Source organism: Somniosus microcephalus, chromosome 18 (genome assembly GCF_052327205.1).
Source record: "Somniosus microcephalus isolate GS21.2 chromosome 18, FLI_Smic_1.0, whole genome shotgun sequence".
Taxonomy (NCBI): domain Eukaryota; kingdom Metazoa; phylum Chordata; class Chondrichthyes; order Squaliformes; family Somniosidae; genus Somniosus; species Somniosus microcephalus.
Genome location: NC_141004.1, coordinates 49,427,028 through 49,450,330, shown reverse-complemented (window position 1 = coordinate 49,450,330; position 23,303 = coordinate 49,427,028). Strand labels below are relative to the sequence as shown.

Here is a 23,303-nt window from a genome sequence, read left to right as displayed (position 1 = left end):
CTATCAACAGAGATCAAATTGATTTAATTTTCCAACATACCAGAGCAATACAGAGCAAAACCACAATACAGAGAAAGGGGTCGGCTGTTATAAGGTATTTTGAACTTTTGTAAAACGTGATTAACGTTGGGGTGTTGAGTTGTTAAATACTCCATCAAATGTACAGGGTATATAGAACATAGAGCTGGAAAATAATAATTTGGAGTAAGTTGCTTTGAGAAGCTCAAATCCTCGAAAGGAAATTTGAAGGGATTGCCATCCCATGATGCTCTTCTTCCTTTAGCAGTCAGTTGCAGAGTGAGATTGGAGGAGATCTCAGAGCAGGTTAGCAGGCTGCTCATAAAGCCAAAAGATGGTGCATAACACTAGGTTCAATAGGAGATAATGCTAAGTATTTATTGGCGGGGGGGAGGAAGAGAAGATAAATATCTTTATCTTTTATAATTTGGGAAGTCATCCTCAGTTCCGAGGGACTGCTGAAGAAGAAGATAATATAGGCTAACCAGTCGGAAGCCACTCACAATTGAAAAATGAGCATGCCAAGGATGAATCATAAATTAAATTGCGGGTTCATTAAGATTCAGCCTCGATCACTAAAAGGATCAACTGTGCTTGGATTAGATTACCCAATGCGTAATGTCGAATTAACATTTTTAAAGTTTATTGCAGTTGTTCTGGGTTACACTTTACTGAAGTAATGCACAGTATATGATATAAAGATACAAAGGGGTGAATCATACATAGTGGCTCATGCATGGAATATAACAGAGGCAAGTGTTCCAAAGAACATTTGTGTCATTGGCACTCATTGAAGAAGTTTATGCCCAATTATTAGTTTTCAGCTCCAGGTTATATACGTATTTGACAGTGATGTAATATGGAATAGTTTATGGGTGGCTCTTGTGAACAGTTTTGTTTTTTACTGCTGTGACAGCCTGTAGCATCAATTTCAATTGGCTCTTTTGATTCACAATTTTTGATACTATAATGGCATTTACTGGTGACAGGATAATTTATATATATGCTTGAGCAGTTAACAAGGAGTGGAACTAGTTTGAATAGGCATTTGTTTTGATTACCCTATATCAATGCTCAACCATCTGAATAAATGACTGGAAATTGTATATATATTTCTTTAAAAAGCACATCTAGATTTGTTGTTAATGTTAGGTACAGATACAGGATTAAAGATGTCTATTAATTATTTAACATGGATTGAGAGAAATCCCATCACTAAATCAATGTGCTGTAATACAGAACATTCCTGGGGGGTTAGTCCACGTTGCACATATGTTACACTATTGAAAATGAAAGTTTAAAATATTAGTGATCATTTTTGTAACTAAAAAAAAATTCCAACAGAAAAACACATTTCAGGAGTGAATCACCTTGAAATCTTAGAATTTAAATGTACTTTGTGGCTAACAAACTTGATTGAGTTTGTCAATGAAATAACAGAGAGGGTTGATGAAAGTAGTCAGATTAAATTAAATGCAGAGAAGTGTGAAATGTAACTTTCAAAAAAGAATTAGATGTATACTTGAAAAGGAGAAATGTGCAGGACTTTGGGTAAAGAGCAGGGGAGTGGGGCTAATTGGTTAGCTCTTTAAAAGTGCCGGCACAGACACGATGGGCCGAATGGCCTCCTTCTGTGCTGTATGATTCTATGATTGGGACAAAATTGATTAACTTTCCACCATACTAAAGTCATGTATAAAGCTAAGAACAAAAGGGGGATGGATTAAGAAGTGTATACACCATTTTTTTCCCTTGTTTTAACTAAGGGGAATAGTGCACTGGCCAAAATATTATTTATTACTGAACAATATAAAGAATCTATTCAGTCATGGTTCTTTCCTGGTATTTATGGAAGTTCCTTACCATGGCTCACTCATCATTAACAATATTACCTTCACCCAAATAAAACAACACTGGATGTATAAAAGTACAGCTGAGAATAAACATTTACAAAATCTCCATCTAATAATTGAGCTAGGTTGCTGTCAAAGCAATGGCCCCACTTTGTTGTACTGATTTATCCAAGGTGATAAACGCAGCTATACAGAAAATGATTTATAATACACTTGGTATAAACTAACTTGAATGAACTACTGATTAACCCAATGCCACTGCAGTTTTGTACTGCAAGATTCTCCATATTATGTCACTAATAAAAACATATAGGCCTAGACATTCACTCGCCAGGGCGCAGGAAGTACCGCCCCGGAAGGAGTCGCGAATGCCCGCCGGAAATTCAGTTTCAGCGCCCCAGATAGAAGCGCAGCGCTACTCGAGGCGCCCCGCATCCCTCTTGGGGCGCTGCAACTGAAAATCGCAGCGCAACGTGCCGCAGCGCCACACGCTGTGGCACGGCGCGCTGCGGTACTGCAGGCCTTCCTCCCCTTTTTAAAGGGGAGGGGCCTGCTGCAGCGTGATCGGCGACCGCGAGTGCCGGCAAAAGAGCCCGGCACCGAGGAGAATTGCCAGACTCTTGGGACACAGCCGGCACAACACGGGGGGGGGGGGGGTGCTCAGGAGGCCGGGGACGGCGGCGTGAAGAGGTGCTGGCAGGCAGCCAGCAAAAAAAATAGCCGCCCCGCACCTCCGCGCCTCTACCGCCGCAGGTAGGCCCCCCTGAATCGGTTGCAAATTGCGACTGGCGTTAAAGCAGGGGGCTCTACCAAATTTCGTGATCGGGGCAGTAGCGGGGCGCTGCGCACACCGATGATGTCATCGGTGGCGGCGCAGCGCTAACGGCTAGCGCCGCCATTAGCGTCCTGCTAATTTAGCGGGAGGCGTGGCCAGTGGCGCAAAACCCACTAAGTGCCCTCTTTGGGCACTAACGGGTGGCGCAGCCCACTGAATTTCTAGGCCATATAATATAGCGCTGTAAAATAATCATTTAAGTAAATTTCCAATGACAGACAGGTTCCTGTAACACTTCCTTCAACTATATGCCTAACTACAGTCTGCATTGAATATAAATCCAGTAGGAGGATGATCAAAAGTAGGTGTGAGCATGTTGGCACAGCAAATAGAAGTGCCAGTAGAATTTCCAGACCCCTCCCCTGAACTGACCTCTCAGCTGAGATGTAGGCCACGATATTCTCTGTGGAGGCAGGTTGGTGTTGGGAAGGGTGCTTGGTGGGCTCCAGGCCCGCTGCTGGCATCAGCCAGCCTGCTGACACAATATTTGGTTCATTGAGTTAGTTAAGCCCGCCGTGTGGGTTACCCGCCCTTATCACAAGGTGCGGGTCTGTACAGCTGCTCTGCTGACACGTTTGCAGCTGGAGTATTTAAGGGGTCACTTCACATTTACATCTGAGGTCGTTTCTGCTGCTCCTGACTGCTGCTGGTGCTCACTATGTCTGCAGAGAGACAGAAGGCAGCTTTCCGCTTCAATGAGCAATCCCTCCATGTTCTTGTGGAGGGAGTCAGAGGTCGTCGGGAGGTCCTATACTCGGGAGATGGAAGACGGAAACCTCCTCAGCAGATGAAGGCAGCCTGGCTGCAAATAGCTGAGGTCAGTGCCAGGTCCATGGTAAGACGCACCTCGGTCCAATGCAGGAAAAGGTTCAATGATCTCCTGTGCATGGGAAAAGTGAGTATAAAAGCACACTGACCTTAATTCTGCTATGTCTGTCATCACATCCCCAACACTCTGCATTGCCAACCCTCCTCCTGCACATCCTAACTCAACCCAGCACCACTTGCACTATCAACCATCCCTCTCTCCCTATGTATAGAATCACTTCCCCATCTAACTATGCACCCCTCACACTCACCCTCAAGGTTATGCAATGTTACCAACTAGCAACTTAAAAGGAGGGAACCTGGTAATGGGAACCCACTCCTTCACAGTCTCCCACTAATCATCTATCCTATCCACTCTATACACTCATTCCATCACTCTCACTGAAACTCCACTTCTTTCCCTCATTGCAGGAAAAGAGATCCCACAATAAGAGGGAGAGGGAGAGAACAGGAGGAGGACCACCATCCATGGCGCAGCTCACCCACGCTGAGGAGGCAGCTCTCAAAATTGTGGGATCGGTGGAACAGCTCAAAGTGGGGGACGGAGAGACGGGCTCAGTTGAACAACCTGGTGACAGAATGCTTCTCTATCCATCTTATTTGGCTTTCATGAGTGACACATATGGCATCTGATGTCAATAGAAATTGAATGCTCATCGTGTGCACAATGGGATGTGTCTGCACTCTACATATCACATGTCTAACTCCTGTCTTTACTCTCCCACAGGACCATCAAACGCCCCCCTCCCTACTGTCCAGGAGGAAGAGCAGGAGGACTCCTCAGAGGATGCTGCATCCTCTGAGGGAGCAGCATCAACAGCAATCAGCACACCCAGCACCAGTGCAGAGATGCACACCTCGGTGGATCATTTGCGAGTAGTGTTGTCACCTGGTGTATCACAACGCACGAGTGAGCAGGAGCAGATGGTGGAGACAGGGACAGCTGTGGAGAGTCCTCGTCGGAGGCCGCAGGACGCTCCTCACTCTGCTCAGCTGCATGTAAACGCTGAGCCTTGGGGGCCATCCAGAAAGAGAGCGGTGCTGGAGCTTCAGGTACAAGTTCAGGAGGCTCTGACTGGGTTTGTAACCACGGTAACTGTGAGTGTGCAGACAATGGAGGAGTCCATCTCAAACATCAGCAATGCCGTGGTGCACACAATGGCGAATGCAGGTACCACCATGGAAAGGATGGCAACCTCCATGGAGGACATAAATCGCCAGACTCAAACCAACATGGTAACTCTTCTAAATAGATGGTCAGCTATGGAGGATAGATGGGCATCTATCATGGAGAGGAACTAGAGGTGCATGGACGTCCCTGTTATGAGGACTGTCAGTACAGAGATGGGTCCTTATGGCCCCACTGATGTGCAGTAAGGTGCTCTCCAGCTAGTTGCTAGCAGAGAAGTGTGGGTGGCCCATGAGAGGGATGATGGTGGGAAGCAACATGCAAGTGGAGGCTCCTCTCCAAGCGCTCAAACTTCCAGCCCCTTGCCCACCCCTCGATCAGAGCCCCAGATGAGCACCCAAGCAGTGATGGCCGAGTCTGCCCCTATGCAGCCGCAGGAGGAGCAGACTTTGGCGGGGCCTTTCACAGGCACCAAATCCCAGAGGTTGATGCCAAAGGCGTCTAAGCAGGCGCAGCAGGGAGGTGAGCAGGCTGTAGCTACATCTGCTGAAGCCACAGGGGTAGCACGATGTACAAGCATGCGTAAGAGAACGCTGACACATAAATAAGCACAAGGGTTCTCACTAGGGTGTTCTGATAGAATTGTGAAGTTTCTGTTCTTTTCTTAAGTTGCAATAAATTAATGCTCCATGAATGTTTGACATCGTTGCCAGATGTGTGCTGACAATTTAAGGTGGCACAGTGAAGGGTGAGGGCACCTTTTATGTCCAGCAATACAGGTGACAGTGGATACAGAGTGAACACCACATACTTGCAGGCTAAACACAGGTCTACCAAATTGTTAAATCACCACCCTCTGACATTTGAAACTGACCAGATTTGAGAGTGCAGCTTTTAGACTGCAATTGCAGCTGTGAAGTTTCCAGCTCGTTGGTCTTCCCGAAACTTACCTGGCGTGTTCTCCGAACGTTGTGAAACCCGACCCACAACTTGGAAATTTGCAAAAGGCTGTCAAAATAGCTCTAAACAAGCACTTAACAAGAAGTGCCTTAAATCCCTTACCCGCCGCTTGGTGTTGGGTCTGTTGTGAGATCGCAGGCCCGACAATCCTGAAACTCAGACGGAGGCGGGTTCGCGGCGGGTTTCCAACCCACCGTCAATCATTGCGACTTTAACACCTGACCCGCCTCCAAACCTGCCCTCTGAGAGCCGGCAAAATCGCGGCCGTACTGTGCAGGACAGCTGTTAAATGTCACATTAAAAACAGTTTTGCAGTGTCATCCATCATTCTTTCAATCAGTTATTTCATCTGTGCTGATTGCAATCAGTAGTGAAGCTAGCATTAGTCTGCAAGATAGCTGTGTCTTTATTGTCAGAGAGTGGGTGGAAGATGATATAGGACATAGCAAGTCGTGTTCAATTTTCAACCATCGGATAATGTGATTTGAATTCTCCTTTTGGTGGGCAGTTCTTTACTCCCCCACATTCATTGCACAATTTCATACTTTGCTACGAATACATAACATGTTATCATATATCATTATCATTTAAATAATTAAAACACTTGTAGCTAATTCATAAATTTTAAACATACTTTAAAAAAAATCAGTAACAAATACTCAATTCATGGCAATAACTATTTAACTCTCAGAATATGCAAAACATATAACTAACACAATTCAGATTTACCATCATATTCAGGCATACAATCCAAAAAAAATATTTGCCTGCAAATTCATACACTGCCCAAAGATTGTCTTTTATCAATCATTAAGGCCTCACAGTCAAATCAAATTGAACATTTATAATCTAGCCCTCAGCCCTGTAAAGTTAGTAGCAGTTTTTCAGTCTCATAATTACATAGCATTTTACATGTCATGGAACAGTTTCCAGATTCACATACCACAAGCAAAAGAATAAACAAAAACAACCAAAATGGCAGCAAGCCTCTGGTTTTAAAGGTTTATAATTAAAGACTCAGAAATGAACTCCAAAGTACATAGATAGTGACTATCTACAAATGTAAGTGTACATCACACTTCTCAAGTCAAACTGTGGGCTGTAATATTCCAATAGATGACTCTATGCCTACATCATTATATATTTTGACCTACATAATCATGCTTTAGACAAATTTCTCTAATTGTGTATTATCGATGTAACCAAAAGTCACATTGGGATAATATAACTGGTGTAAGAAACATTGATGCACGCTGCTAATTTAATATAATGTACAATAACTTACATTTCTATAGCATTCGTCTCAGAGCACTTTACACTTTATGGTAAATAGGGAGTGAACAGTAAGTTGGGGAGAGGCAGGAAGGGAAAGAGGGTCAAGGAGAGAGCAAACGGATGATCAAAGAGGGTCGGCCTAAAATGCTGATTTTGAAGCTCGGGAGGTGACAAGGTTGAGTTGCTGAGGGAGGGAGATCCAGAAGGTGGGGTGGCTGAAGCAGCCCCACCGACGGTAGAGGACAAGGAGGGGATGACGACAAGTAGGCCGGTAGCTGGAGGACCAGTAATTGTACTTAGGGCCAAGGAGATCGCAGAGGTATGGAGGATGAAGCTGTGGTAGGATTTGAAGGAGAGGACAAAAATGCTAGAAGTCCATTCTCTGGGATATGAGTAATCAGTGGCACTTGGCAAAGACAGACAGTTGTGGGGATGCCAGAAGGTGAACAATTACATGCTCATAGGTTAATAATGGAGCCATGTGATAACCTGCATTTATATAGTGTCTTTAATGTAGCAAAAAAGGAACCAAGGTGCTTCACGGGAATGTTATCAACCAAAATTTGACACTGAGCCACATAAAGACATATTGGCACAGATGACCAAAAGCTTGGTCAAAGAGGTAGGTTTTAAGGCATGTCTTAAAGAAGGAGAGAGAGGTAGCGAGGCAGAGAGGTTTGGGGAGGGAATTCCAGAGCTTAGCGTCTAGACAGCTGAAGGCATGGCTGCCAATGGTGGAGTGATGAAAATCGGAAGCCAGAATTGGAGGAGCGCAGAGATCTCGGAGGGTTGTAGTGCTGGAGGAGATTACAGAAATAGGGAGGGGCGAGGCCATGGAGGAATTTGAAAACAAGAATGATGTAATATATGTGGGTGGAACAAATGAAGGACAGAGACACCAATTGTTAGTTTATGAGTTTGCTTTATTAGGCCAGAGTGAACTGAGCATGCTCATACTAAACCATGTGACAAACCATGTGATAATACATGACACGGTTTTCCCCTTAAAAAAATGCACATATTTCCCTCTCAAATACAAGAAAACTATGGTTCCACCTTTCCCAGCTTTACATGTACCACATAACAAAAACTCTTGGCTTTTTTTCTATTAAATCAACTACAAATGCTACAAATCCAGTTTAAGAACAGGTTTGCGGAGCCTTCCTGATCTCCTTACAAAAAGTTTTGTGTTGAACCAATTTTTGGCCTGTTTTGTTTTGGTTCCGAACTCAAAGATGATCCTGTTTCTAGCTCAGATTTGTTTGAATCCGGTACTTCAGTTTCTGAAGTCTGAACGGAGTCAAACTCATGTATGTGTTCATGATCAAGTGGTTCAAGATCACGCCTTGGTTCATCTCTAACAGAGATCATTTGATCTACATGAACACTTCAGATGTTGTCACCAATCTCTTGGTTCCACCAACGTCTACCACGGTTCCTATGTCCCATTTGTGTGAACTCGGCCTGCCAGGGGGACTGAGAACACGAACACACACATTTTGTCTGAAACTGCGTTTTTTCCGATTGCTGTCAAAATAACGCTTCTGACTCAACTGTTTCTGTTCAACTCTTGAGGCAAAATTTGGTTCAACAAGACTCAATCATGTTCTCAACCTCCTCTTCATCAAGAGTTCTGCTGGGGTATATACAGTTGTAGTGTGTGGAGTAGTTGTGTACTTCAGCAAGAAATTTGCCAAACATTGCTTCATGCTGAGTCCCGAACAACCCTGCAACACTTGCTTTTTGAGAGCTTCTCTTACTATTCTGACGGACCTTTCGGCTGCCCCGTTTGGAGCTGAATGATATGGTGGAAATGAGAGTGTGTTTGATACCGTTCCATTTCATGAACTCGTGGAATAGAGCAGAACGGAACTGAGGGCCATTGTCAGAAACAAGCTCTTCAGGTAAGCCATGACATGCGAAGATAGAGCTCATCTCATCTATGGTATGTTCAGTTGTAGTATTTGAACCCATGTGTTTCACTTCAATCCACTTTGAGTGACTATCTACAAGTACCAGGAAATAATCATTTGCTTTCTCACAGAAGTCTACATGTACTCTCTGAAACGGTCTACTTGGCCATGACTAGGGTTGTAGTGGAGTATTGGGTGGTTTGTTTCTGCAATTTTGGCAAACGCTGCAATTGCTGACAAATGTCCAATGCAGGCCAGTAAACAAAACTCTTGTAATTGATTTCATACTGACGATCCCTGGATGTTCAGTATGAAGTTCGGCCAGAATTCTATCTCTCAAAGAAGTAGGTACCACCACTCTGTTTCCCCACTTGATACAACTTTGCTCACAAGACAATTCGGTATGATGGTTATGGAATGGTTTCAACTCAGTGTCCAGACACTGATCTGTCCATCCATTCAAGGTGTTTACATACACTCTTTTCAGTACTGAGCCCTTTAGAGTTTCATTTGCAATCTCAGTTGCATTCATGGGAAAGCCTTTGTCAACTGCACCTAGCGTGAAAATCTCACCTTCACTCCCAACACGAGCCTTCATGTGGCAACCTGGACAAGGCATCTGCGATTGCGTTTTGCTTTGAAGTGCGATATTCAATCGTGTAGTCATATTGTGACAACAACACTGCCCAACGTTGCATTCTTGATGCGGCCATTGCAGGGATGGCAGATTTGGGCCCCAATATTGCTAGGTTTTTGCGATCAGTTATCAGGGTAAACTTTCTGCTGATCAGGAACTGTTGGAATTTCTTGATTCCAAACACTATGGCGAGTGCTTCCTTTTTCAATTTGCGTGTAGTTTCTTTCACTCTTTGTGAGGGTTCGTGATGCAAACACAATTGGTTTCTCTTGGCCATCATCCATTACGTGGCTTATGACAACTCCCACACCATAACTGGAAGCATCACACGCTAACTTAAGCTCACGCTCTGTGTCGTAGTGCACAAGGAGAGCACTGCTAGAGAGACTTCTCTTACAAGCGTCGTAAGCATCCTGTTGCGCTTTTGTCTACTTCCACTGGACATCCTTCTTGAGGAGCCAATGCAATGGTTGCTAACTCAGGTAAGAAATATGTAGTACTGGACCATTCCAAGGAAGGATCTTAACTCAGACACGTTCTGTGGCTTTGGGGCATTGATGACCACATTAATCTTTTCCTCAACTGGTTGCAAGCTATTTGCATCAACTTTCAGACCAAGGTACACAACCTCAGGCTGTGCAAAAGCATTTTTGCTCCTTTTCAATTTGACATTGTGGGAATTCAACCTTTGAAGCACTAAATCTAACACTTCTAGATTTTCTTCCTTGCTGCTTGTTGCAATCAGCACATCGTCTTGATTGCATAAGCAATTTGTAATTCCTTGCAAAATCTTATCCATCGTAGTCTGGAAGATTGTGGGCAAGGACTTTACACCATATGGCAGCTTGTTGTATGAGTACAGTCCCTTGTGTGTGTCGCTAGTGAGATACTGTTGACTCTCTTTGTCAACATTCAGCTGAGCGTAAGCATGCAACAGGTCAAGCTTAGAGAAATCCTTTGACCCAGAGAGTGCTGCATACAAATCTTGTGATGTAGGTAATGGGTCCTATTCATCATCAACTGCTTGGTTGATAGTAACTTTGTAGTCACCGCACAAGTGTATAGTTTTGTCTGCTTTGGGCACTACCACAATCAGGGTAGCCCATTCACTTTTGTCAGTTCTTACTAGCACTCTGATCTCTCTCAGTTTCCCTAACTCTTCCTCCACCTGACTTTTCAACGCATAGGAGACCGGCCTTGCTTTACAATAGACAGGCTTCGCGTTGGACTTGATACGGATATATGTGTCATACCCAGTGATGCCCTCATAACTGTCTGAGAACATGTCTTTACTTGTTCAGCATTGTGTCGAGTCGCTTCTTTGAAGCATCTACAATGAAGATGTTTGTTCCAGTCTAGTTTTAACTTTCTCAACCAATCTTTGCCCATGAGGGTTGGCCTGTAGTTGTAGCTTGCTACAATAATAGGTAGCTTTACTGATTAGCCATTGTGTTGAACTGTACATTCCATTTGTCCACTTGTCTCTAGGATTTCTCCAGAGTAAGTTTTTAACTCTACGGTACTCTTTTTAAGTGGTATCTGATTAAATTTACTCTCATATGTGTCCTTACTCATGATAGAGCAGTCCGCCACTGTGTTGATACACATATCAATATATTGGTCATTGATCAAAAGTTTTGTAAGGAAGTCTTTCTCGCGACTGCTTGCATTGCTGCTACTGACATAGACAGTGTAGATGCTTAGTTCTTCAACATCAGGTGTGTTCACTTCAATATTGTGAATTCCTCCCTTTTGTTGTCGCTGCTTTGCATTGCCACTAGAATGGTTCTTACTTCCTGCTTTAGATCTAGCTCTGCAAGCTGTTGAAATATGGCCTTGCTTCTGGCAGTGAAAACACTTTGCATTTCTGTATTGGCAGGACTGTGGTGAGTGATTTCCATTGCAGCGATAACAATTCACTGAACTGCTCTCACTGCTCTCACCGACATGCTTTTGACTTGGTCTCACAGCTTTAGGTTTGGCGGTGGCTTTGTGACTGTAGACTTCAGCTGCACTAGTCACTTGAGTTGGACGGAGTTCCCTAACATTCTTAGACAGTCTCCATAGATAGGGCAATTTTGCATGCTATGTCAAACATTAGGTTCAGAGTGTTCAATAATTTGGACAGTGTGTGCTCATTCACCAGTCCAATTACTGAACACTTTGAACCTAATGTTTGACATAGCATGCAAAATTGTCTTATCTATGGAGATGGCATCTAAGAATGTTAGGGAGCTCCATCCAACTCAAGTGACTAGTGCAGCTGAGGTCTACAGTCACAAAGCCACCGCCAAACCTAAAGCTGTGAGACCAAGTCAACCATGTGATAATACATTACAGATGAGAATTTTAAAATTGAGGCGTTGTAGGTTAGCGAGCACATGGGGTGAGGCGGGGTGGGGGGGCAGGTGTGGTGATGGATGAACCAAATTACTGGCTATTTTATTTAGATTAACATAACATGACAGTTATAACAGCAGCGTAACAGTGCCAGCACCACACAAGTGAGGTGACACCAAACAATGTGTGTGGTTGCACATGCACAGTGATGCTCCAAGTTTGGGGGAAAACACACTGAAATATTTTGCTATTCCAAATCTGCTAGCAGAAGCGATCTGACTCGTGCTGGTAAGTTGATTGCCCAGAGTTCACTTGCTTTGTGTCATCTCTAGCAGTGAGATTTTCACTTTTTCCAAGAGCCTGGCCTAAAACTGTAAATGTGTACAGATGCTATATCAGTCGGTATACACTGACTGGTACTGTGCTAGCAAATTAATACCATTGGAATTCCTGCACTAAATTAGCAGTATGACAGTATGCAATACCTCAAATATTGTGCAGTCAGGAAAGGTTATGTGAACTGTTGAACTTTCTCTGGTTGTGATTCATATGCAAGTGGATGACTGTGCACAAAAGTACTTGAGGACAACCTATTAGAATAGACTCCTGGAGAATCTCAAGTACTGCATTACTGACTTTGACAGAGAGGGCATGGAAAAGACTCAAGCTTTTTTTTCCTCACTGTTACAACCAACGGTTCTCTTTTTCCAGGAGCTTTGTATTTAGCTTTGGATATCCTCGAATATAAAATAAAGAATTTTGTAATCTTTTCTTTATAATTTGTTCCCCAATTTAAAAAAATAGGACAATTACCAGCTGATTTCTTTCAGCTTTCCAACATTGTTTTAAAAGGCGCAGTGAATCTTGAGTGGTTAAACACTGTTGCTCTTAAAAAGTACTAACTAATTCAAAACTCAGAAAACATAACAAGAGCTCGCTTTAAAAATCACAGCTTCAGCTTGGTTGTAATTGACTTGGTCGTCTGATAATTACAAGAAAGCTCAGGTAAGCATGCTTAATTGATCAGCATAAAAGCAGTTTTAGTGATTTCTAATATGCAGTTGTACAATATTGTTGAAGCACCATGCAATTTTCCAACATAATTGTTATGTGTCAACATTGATTGCAGTAGCAATTTGTATCAACGAGCCACTAAAATGTATTTTATTTAGCAGCACACTGTGTAGAATTGTGCATAGCTAGAGTTACATACAAGGCTGTGTTACTCTGCCAACCCTGCACAGCAGTTTTGCTTCACACCAGCACTGGAATTACAGTGTAGGTTCTGCAGTCAGGGCCCAATCTGACAACAGAGCGAAGAGGAGTGAGACTCCCTGGAAGGAGGGAATCTCAATGCACTTTGTTTCAGAGTCAGTTCAGGTCTTGACATTCAATTTACACCCTACAAGAAGTTGCTTTGCACCGACACTAAACCTGCAGTTTCAGTGAGCTGCGCAATCATTTACACATTTATTCCCCCTACTCTCATACCAATTCTATGAATGACCACATCCTGCCCGTCCTTAAATTGCCCAGTCCCTCAGCTATTTTACCACAGTAAATATCTATATGTACATATTCAAAACTGGAGCCACTATAAGATTGGCTGAGACTGTTGTCCAATCACAGTGAAAGATAGTGCCAGGATTACAGAGTTTCGCGGTGGGACTCCTCAATGGCATTGAGCCAAGGGCAGTGCAGTGCTCATCACACTACATTCGAGGGAATATGCCTGTCCTTGACCACGCTACAGCAGTGCACTGTAAATATTTTGCATCACTATAGTGAGCTTGTATTTTGTTTAGCTTGGACAGCAGTAATGAATTCGTCCCCACAATGATTTAGGTGTGAAACAGCTTACTTCTTCCCCAATTCTATAATAGCGAAGAGGCAAATACATTATGCTATAATTCATCATCGAATGTTCACCACCACACCAAAAATAGATGTAGTGAAAATAATTTTTAAACAAGTTAATTTTGGTCCAAATATGGAATGACTAGTCAGGTTCTCTTCAGAACCACTATCGATCAGAGCCTGGAAATTAAACTCTTTTCCCTTCCTAATGAAGGAGGAGAAATACTAAAGTGGCAGCAGGAGGTAGTAATTTATTAGGAATGCAGCCACCGTCTATACCCAATGGATTAGAGAATTTTCATGCTGCCTTCATTTTAATAGTGATCCCTCACCAGGCTTCCGTAAAGACTTTTCAAACCGAATTCAATTATCCATTGTCAAATATGACATTATGATCTTTCACAATTTTATATTTCATCTATTGCTTCTGGTCTGGCAGATTGTGTTTATCACATTAGCTATATTTTCTTCCCAAGCAATTACCGTCTTTAAAGGAATACACTGAAGAAATATCGATCTCAACAAACTTTACTCACTGATCTATATGATGACAATCTTTAACTGATTGGGTTTCATTTCATATACTTAAGCAAAGATCCATATGCAACAATTAAAGTACACTGGGTTTGCAGTGAACTAAACTGTTCAGTTTGGTTTAATTTGATCCAACCCAATTACATTTATAACTGGAGCCAAGCCTTAAAAATGCCCATCCTTCCATCTCAAATGGAGAAAAACTGTAAGCTGATCAGCTGGCTGATTCGAGGGTAGTATTGACCATGGATTCAGGGAAGTCTGTGATCGACTCATATTATCTTAACAGACAAAGGAGCCAAGGAGCTTACAACAAGTAGCTGTGAGCCTTTATAAAAGTTTGAGGAGAAAATGCTCTTGTCCTCCACCCTGCACCAAATACCAGTGCTCTGAATTTCAATACCCATACAACTACACCTAATGTGACAGTGGTCAGATCTGTAATGTGCTGTCAAGCTTTGAAATGTAGCATTTTACAGTATTTTATTTTACGCAAGATTCACCACCCTTCATACTCTGGCTCCTGTGTGTCGTCTCCTCCATCATTGGCAACAGCCCAGTAACAAATAGTTTCTACACCACAACTGTTCTGATCATGATCTACCCCTACAATGCTCCTAAAGCAAAGAAATGGCAATGAAGCGGCAACTCTTGAAAGATTTTCCCCATTTTATTGAAAAGCAGAACATTCTCTAAAGGTTTATTTTCTTAAGAGGATCAGAGCTGAGTATTTGAAGCAAACTTCAATTCAGGTCATCTTCAAGTTTGTCCAGGCCATCTTGGCGTTTTTGTGCAGATTAGTCATACTTATCCTTAAAATGCACCATATATCACAGATGTATCACAAGGGTAGGGGCAAAAGATTCAACCAATAGTTAACTTTTCACTCATTTAATAAATTGACAATATCAGAAGAATTATTGAAATTATGATTGTTTATTTTATTAAACTCATGATTAAGTCTTAGCAGTATTGTTCTACACAACCTACATCAGTTTAATCAAACAATGCAGTAAAGAGTTGTTCTAAGGATCTCTAAATTTCACTCAGCCTGATTTGTAACATTAGTAATATTCAGAATGTAATATTTCATTCAGAGGCAGGCATCATACTACAGGAAACAATTTACTTTTTAAAATGTCAGGAGTAATACAATGCTGGCTGTGCAGCTTCATCAAGTCTGATAAACTACAACTGTGATGAAAAGAACACTGACGATCTACAATGTTAACACAGACTATTTTTCATCAGGAATCTATATGTTAAGAGAGACGCTGCAGTATGATTTCCTTTCTCCTTTTCAAGCACTGTGGTTCCGTTTATCATGTATGTCATTCATCTCAATTTGTTACAAAGCCATCAAACTCTTACCAAATTATATTCAACACGCAAGAAAGAGGACTGCAGCTCTGTATAATACTGGGGAATACTTTGGCTGCAGTGCAGTACGGGCTGAGGCAGCAGCAGCCTGACAATGATGCATGCAATTGAGAGAAGTACTTTCAATCATCTATTGCAGCTAGGCAGCCTTACCTTAGCCTGTGCTCCTTATAGGGAAGTTCTCGTCAAAAGGATTTTCAGGACATTCTCACAGACAGAGCAGGGAAAAGGAAACTGGTTCCTAAAGACTTAGGACAACTTTACCCTTTTTTTTAAATGAACACTGGCTCACAACATAAGAGGAAGCAGAGACAGAGAGAGACAGCGAGAGAGAGAGAGAGAGGAAGAGAGAAGTGCTGAAGTGTTTAGGTCAGCATCATAGTAAAAGCACTGCAGTTTCCCAGAAATCCCTCCAGTGATACATTGCTGTATTTCACAGTGCTCGCAGCCGATTGGCTGCTGTGCTGTTCGGTAATGTCGAATCTCGGCATTAATTGGGGATGGTCCCTTTTGTGGTGCACTCTCCACCCCTGCATCAAGTATTGCTGGATCAGCACAATGAGGGAAAATCAAATACAACTGAAGTGACAGCAGACAGCAGCACCAGCATACGGGATGAGGAGTCTACATTTCAGTGCTAATGTTCTATGCGTAAATGATTCAGCAAGGCAGACAAACAGAACAGATCAATAGATAATGCAATTTGCAGAGAAGCAGCATCCTAATTTTAAAAAATAGACCAAGGAACAGATTCTGGCTACTGTCAGCCTTGCACAGTATATTATTAATTGTAAAAAAAAGATAGGTTAAGCAGCTCACTAATTTGATGTATAGGTTTACATTCACTGACATGAATTATACTGCACAAATGCTGATTAAATAAGATAGAGAATGTAAACAGGCACCATTATCAGACCATAAGATGAATAGATGAATAAATGATTTTTCCTTTTTAGGAAAATATACAGTGCATGTTTTTCAAACTATACAGAGTTTATTATAGGTTTAAGGTTTCAATTTTTATGCATTACATATTTGAATTGCTGTTAGAGGAAAAGCAACTTAGCTGGTCAACATGTGCTAGATTACGTTGTTCTCAATAAATTTAATAAAAACTAGCTCACTGTCTGTACTGTGAAGCAGGAATTGGGATCCTGAGGAAGCAGGAAGTAAGTGGTGAGCATGAACCCCCCTCCTGTTCTCCCATGAAGCAGCCCACTTTGTTTTTTGTCAGCAATCACAGTGGCAAACATCCACAAAATAAATGGTGCCGTTACCTCAGGTGAATATGGCATTCTCGGTGCTACATGCACAAATATGAATGAGTCGCCATGCAACATCTTTCACCATCAAGCCAAATGAGCCAGCCTACCCACATTCCTAGAGGAACGCAGAGACCCCATGGACCATGAAATTGCCATCCAGTTAATTTTGAATCAATTAGATCTGCTAAATGTTGCAAATTTAATATACATGCATTGGTTCAAGTTAAAGCCATAGCCACTCTTCCGGAAAGAAAAGGAAAAAATAAATAGTTCCATTCAAAACATGAACAAATACATTATGATATGCACTGTGATATTTGTAAATAAATTAGGTAACCTTTTAAAAATCTCACATTCCCAAGTGTGACTAGCAAGTCATCCATTCTGAAAAGTTAGAAGGAACTAAATTTGGGAACTTAGTACCAGTGACCTTTCTATTGTTGCATTTACTTTGCCAATTATGAAGTTTCTGAGCACAGAGACAACAGGATGTCAACGGCTTGGAGTAATCTACAAGCAAAACAAAAACAAAATACTGCAGATGCTGGAAATCAGCTGAGGCCTTTGTTGAAGACTGATCGTTCGGGATCAGAGGGGAATGATTCAGTTCTGATGAAATGTCATCGACCTGAAACGTTAACTCTGTCTCTATCCACAGATGCTGTCTGACCTGCTGAATGTTCCAGCATTTTCTGTTTTTATTTTAGTAATCTACAGGGTTTGCATAGGTTTCTGAAATTCACTGAAGGGCCACCATTTTCATAGGGTTATCTCAACGTAGCCTTTCACAAGCTACAAATGTAGTTTTACAGCATAAGACAAAGGCTGGTTCCCAAAACACTGGCAGGAATCTCACACAACCAGTCTCTTTTAAAATACATCTTTTTACTGCAGAAAATATATACATTTCAAGGTACAGCAATGGGCATTTGTTAACTCCAACTTTTGCACAGTTGTACGGATCTATTACTGTGTGACTGACTGACTGGTGATATTCAGATCCAGTTAGATATTGTAGGGGGTGTCGCGTGGGCCCAGTCAGTTATGCCTCTTGTAGTGTATGTACCTTTAAGGGGAGAACTACTTTTTACAGCTCCTGTATACTGTAGTACCGGCAGTGACCACACCGGTATATAACCTTGAGTAGGGATCTGTACAGTTAGTTTTAGAGTAACCCTCATCCAGTAAACACCTGTTGATTGTTCTCTGCAGTCTCTTGTCTAGTTATTGAAGAACATACCACATCAAGGTACACGGATTTAACACCTCTGACTGCCCATGAGCGGTTCGAATCGCTCCCATGCCCCTGAGATTCTCGACACCGGACTTAGCTACAGGTAGCAATACAGAAAAGACTCGAGTAGACAGGTGGTTTGGATGAAAGCAAAACACAAGATTTTATTAAACAGAAAAATAACACAGTCTTATGAGAAGCTACCAGTATATAAAATTACAGGCAAATACAAATAACTATACTTATACAGGGAATGGGGAACACACGGCACATCGAGGGAAAACAACTATCTTAACAATCCCCTTACCCTTATCCCACTCCCTATACCTAACTAGATTAAGCTATGAGGGGCCAGAATTTATGCTCACCAATCAAAAGGGTTTGCTGAACTCAAAACAGCGGTGGGGTTCGGGGTTCGCTCTTGGTGCTCTCTGGAGCCTGCCGTCATCACGTGGTCTCCGGGCGCTGCAAGGGCGTTGTCCAGGTTCGAGTACCCCGAAGTTAAAGTCTCTGTTTGAGTATTTCACCTTGCAGGGATGATTCCTCTTCTTCGGCCGACAGTTTGAGTTTGCATAAAGATAGTCGCAGGTTGGCTGAGACTGAAAGCCCGATGATTCGAAGCCTACCCTCAGTTCGTCTCCTCAGTTGGTCTTCCTCAGTTGGTCTTCCTCAGTTGGTCTTCCTCCTCCCCTCGTCGCGTCCCACCTCGCCTGGCCTGAATTGTCCTTGTCTGCCCAATGCAGTGCCTGGGCGATTTCCAGATGGAGTGGGAAAAGGCACGGGCAAAGGCCAGGGGGTAAGCGTGGGATGGGGAATGAGCGACAGCCACGAGGGCAAGGGGCAGAAGAGCCGAGCAGAGAGAAAGAGATTGCTACCTGGGGCCTTCAATTATACTCTTTTCGAAAACCCTTATCTGCACGCCAAATCAGGTTAGTTCTTTGTCTTAATCTTGGCGGGCTATTTTAAATAATGGTAGCGATCCATACTAACTGGTTTTAGATGGCCAGTAATTGCATCTACCGGCCCGATAATTGACTTGTTTTGTCATGAATGTTCCTTGATGGGTCTGTCCAGCCTCGATGGCTTTCTTAATCTGTTTCCGATTATATATGTAAACTGCTTGATGGCCTTAACTATAGGCCTAACTGAATTTAGATTTGTCTCCAATTCGGTCTAATACATAATTCAAAGTCCTGTCTGGTTTCAAAATACAAAGTCTCTCTTCACAGAAACTGCAGCTTTGGTTTCGATTTCTCCACAAGCTGTCTGCGTTGCAGAGTCCAAGTTTTAAAAATCTCACAGGCTTTCTGCCACGAGGCACGGACGCCATCTTGGGTACCCTTTTTGATTTAAAATGTCCACGCAGGGTCCCGTTTATTAATAACAACCTTCGGGGAAATGTAAACATTTTGCAAATCTTACACTCCCCCCATGATACTAAAACTTGCTCGATGTATCATACTTTTAAGGTGAGCAAAATTTTTCTGACCCTCCATAGTCAACCTTCCCCTGTAATTACCTATCTAATATACCCACGACACATGCACTTCCCATTCCGCGAAAATGTTGTGTACATCAGCATACAGAGAGTAAAATTACAAACTTTACACACACATCCAAGCATGGAGGGGGTCCAACACCCCTGCACCACTTGGTACACATGTCTTTATTAAACCGCGTCGCAAAAAACAAAGAAAAACCTTTATTAAAAATAACAAACACAAAGAAACAATCCTTTAATCAAAAATACAGGGAAAAAGACTTAAACCGGCGTATCTCCCTCCACCTTTACATAATGTTCCTTCTAGATCCTCTAGTTTCGGAATTCTGACCACCGACCTTTTCCCTTACACTGAATGCAAACTAAATACAACACTATCCCTAGCTGACAAACCACGAGAATGTGGGAAGCCAGTCTGATCCACGAAGGGACCTCTATGTTACTGAAAATGTTCCACCAGGGTGGAGTCACTATATCCAATATCTTAGTCCCTATCTCTACTGTTTTCTGTTCGAGAGTGTGAAAATGTTGCTGCGAAACTATAACGGCTTTGAGTATTTTGGTAAGGTGTTCAGGGAGAGGGGGAATTTCGTAGCCAAAGTGTGCTATGTACTTCTGCAAATTCGTAAAATTCTCCTTCACAGTGAGGTGAACAGTGGAAGGTTCAGGAATGGGGAAAATTCACTCCTGGGCCACTTGAACTTCTGCCTCGGGTTTAAAACAGAAACTGCTGTCACTAACCGGACACCAGCTATGCTGTCCATGTTGGTAGTGGGACGCGCCTGTGGTGACACAATATGTCCCACCTCCTATATATGCTACCTGCGGGGGAACATGGCCTTGTGCCATTGCCTCCATGGTACAATTTATAGGCTTCGCGCCAGCAGCTCTGAACCCACACTTTGGTTTTGAATAGGCATTCAAGTGCTGGGGACACAGGATTATGTGTGCTCCCCGGCTCCGGCACCCTGAGAGGTCAGTACCTGTCATAGCGTGCTCCCACTTAATGACGTAAGGCGGGACCGCTGTGAAACTTATGTGTGCACCCCCTTGAATGACTCCAATGTTCTCAACCCTGTATACCGGCGTGGGTCGGGCTGTCCTACCCATGACCGGCATCCTAACTGCTACTCCCATGATTGTGTGGTTGGACCGCCCACAATCCACGGGGACTGGATAGGCTTCGGAGGCTACCCGGAGTTGGCACGGGCTCAATGCATTCTCAAAAGGGTGGAGGGCTGCGAGGTGCTTGTTGCTAATCCAGGAGGGGACCAAACCCTGTTTTAAATCCTCCAGATTACTGCGGCCCTCACCCAGTAACCACGCCCCGTATAACACGCACACCTCATTCTGCGCAGCCTGGTCAGAAGCATTTCTGTCCTCCCTTATGAGAGCATTTACCGTCTTTGCGTGCTTTTCCAACTCGGCTATGATCTCCTTTAAATGGACTGTCATGGCCTGGTCCTCATGCAACTCCAAGCCCACTACCTTGTTCTCATCCAGTAATATCCTTTTTAACTGTGTTTTTAAACCATTTATCTGGGTCTGCAGCTCTATGTCATCCAAACTGTTGATGACAGAGGACCCAGTATTAAATGTAGTAAAAACACATTCCATACTCCCCTTCTTTGCCTCCCTGCATTACCCAAAAATTCTCGGTGTGTGGTGTAGAGTTCGGTCTTGTCCACGTGGGCAAAATCGAACTCGTAAAACTTCTTGAACATGTCCTTTAATAGGGCCTGGTGTAACTGCTCTGTTGCTTTGGGGCACCATTCCGGTAAATGTACCTCGGTGAGATTTAAAATCATGGAAGCTACCGCGTAGTGTAACCCCTGGTACAGCATCTGATCGGTGGGGACTAGTACCAACCCATTCCCTGGTCCCTTGGTGGCGGTGGGGCAACCTTCCCTGGATAACCTCGCTGCCTGCGCCGTGGGCAGGGGCATACGGGAGCGGGTTACCAGCTCAGTGGCGTTGACTGGGATCGGGGAGAATGGGCCTGCGCACGCCTTCAGGCTGGTATCCCACCTCATCCCATCCCCGGCGTCTTGCCACTGCCGGTGGAAAATGATGGATATGCCTGCGGGGCTGACCGTCTCTGACCCCCACATACAGATATAAATCCCTTGATCCGGTTCCCACCACTTGTCCCAACACACGCTTAGTCCTCCATGAGTCCCGGTAATCGTCCGATGGGTGTTGTTCCCCAACCGTTCCCACTCGACTTCGGGGTTCCTCATGTCCTTGCTCAACTTTCTGAGCCACCACCACCTATCTAGTGGAATGTGTCCTTTACACGTCAAACATATTCGCTTTCCAACGGTGACGCTGACCCTCGTGGTAACGACTCATACCCTGGGGCACAGGAGGGAGTCTTCCCCGTACGTGAATCCGGTTTGGCTGGAGTACTGAGACGAATTGGACCCCAGCCATCCTGGCCACCTTCCCTCGTGGAAGTAAACAGCGGTTTCCTCCGCATCCCGTTCACCGCTCCCATCGATCGCCAGGGGCGCTCTGTCTCCCGAACACCCATAGATGTGGGAGTCTTGGATGTCGCCCCGTCTCCCTGCGCTCATCCCAATCAGGGCGAATAGGATCATGATCCCTTCCATCCCGAAAGTGTTTCTGCAAAAAGATGTAAAAGAACATGCAGCCAGGTCCCCAAGAGATTCTCTGGCTTGGTGAAGCATGGTCGGGTCCCGCGACCTCGACCCAAATATACACTCTTAACAGACTACTTAACTTAAAACTACCCATCACCTTATTTAACTTAAATTATAAACACCCAAACTTAAGCTAAATAATTACACTTTACTTAAAACTTAACTTAAACTAAACTATATACATCCGCCACCCGTCTCCGGGTGGCCAGGCTAATCCCTGGTCGGACTGCGGCTCGCCGCTACCCCCGGCGTGACTGCACCGTCCTTCACTGTTGGTCCCTCGCAGCCCATGGCTGCTGGCTGAGGACCTGTGTCCTGAGGGCCTCTCCCTGACTCGAGGGGCGGCCCTTGGTAACTGGAGGGCTGGAGACCATGGCTATCTCGGCTGGGGCGTCCGTGGGGACCTTCTAGGGGCTTTGATGGGTGGGGCTTTCTTGGCCGCTGGGCCTTTTACCCGAACCGCTGCTCCCCCAGGCTTGACCCCTCCCGAACCTGGGCTGGGGGCAGGTAACTTTTCGTAGCCTGCTGCTGCGATCTGAGAGTCTCCGCCCCCAGGTCCCACGGCTGGGTCCGGGGCGGGGTTTTCGACCTCAGGTCCCTCCCTCTCTACACCTGGGTTAGGGGCGGGGTTTTCACCCTCAGGTCCCTCCACCTCGTCTGGATCCCAGAAGAGTGGGGGAGTGTCCCAAGCGATGGGCGGGATGGCCCCTCCCTTCAAGCAAGCCACAGCGCCTGCCTGTGCGGTCTGTGGACTCGCTCCTGCTGCAGGCTGAGAATCTTTATCCTCAGACCTTTCCCCAACTGGCTGCTTTCCCCTTTCAGGTGTAAACAGCTTACACTGGTTGATATGGAACCATTTTGTACGCCGGGGCATCTTCACGGTGTATACCATGGGGCTGGCTTTATCTACAGTACTGTAGGGCCCCATATACAATGGTTCCAAACTACCTACTCGGGCATAATTCCTTACCATAACCTGATCTCCTATCTCCCACTCATGGTGCTTTCGCGGTTCGAGCAGCAATCGGTTACTCCGATGCTGCCTTCCCATGTTCCCAGCCGCCTGCTCATGGACCTGCTT

At 44.1% G+C, this 23,303-nt stretch overlaps 1 protein-coding gene across 2 annotated transcripts in view; it reads right to left on the bottom strand.

Moving 5' to 3' along the window:
• LOC147105266 (synaptotagmin-B) overlaps window positions 1-15,929 on the bottom strand; it is a 1,410,822-nt gene extending 1,394,893 nt beyond the window's left edge. For both annotated transcript variants that reach the window (XM_086011447.1, XM_086011449.1), the window contains exon 1: window positions 15,713-15,929. The gene's annotated coding sequence lies outside the window, so the exon portion shown is untranslated. The remainder of the gene's footprint in view (window positions 1-15,712) is intronic.
• Window positions 15,930-23,303: the final 7,374 nt, after the last annotated feature.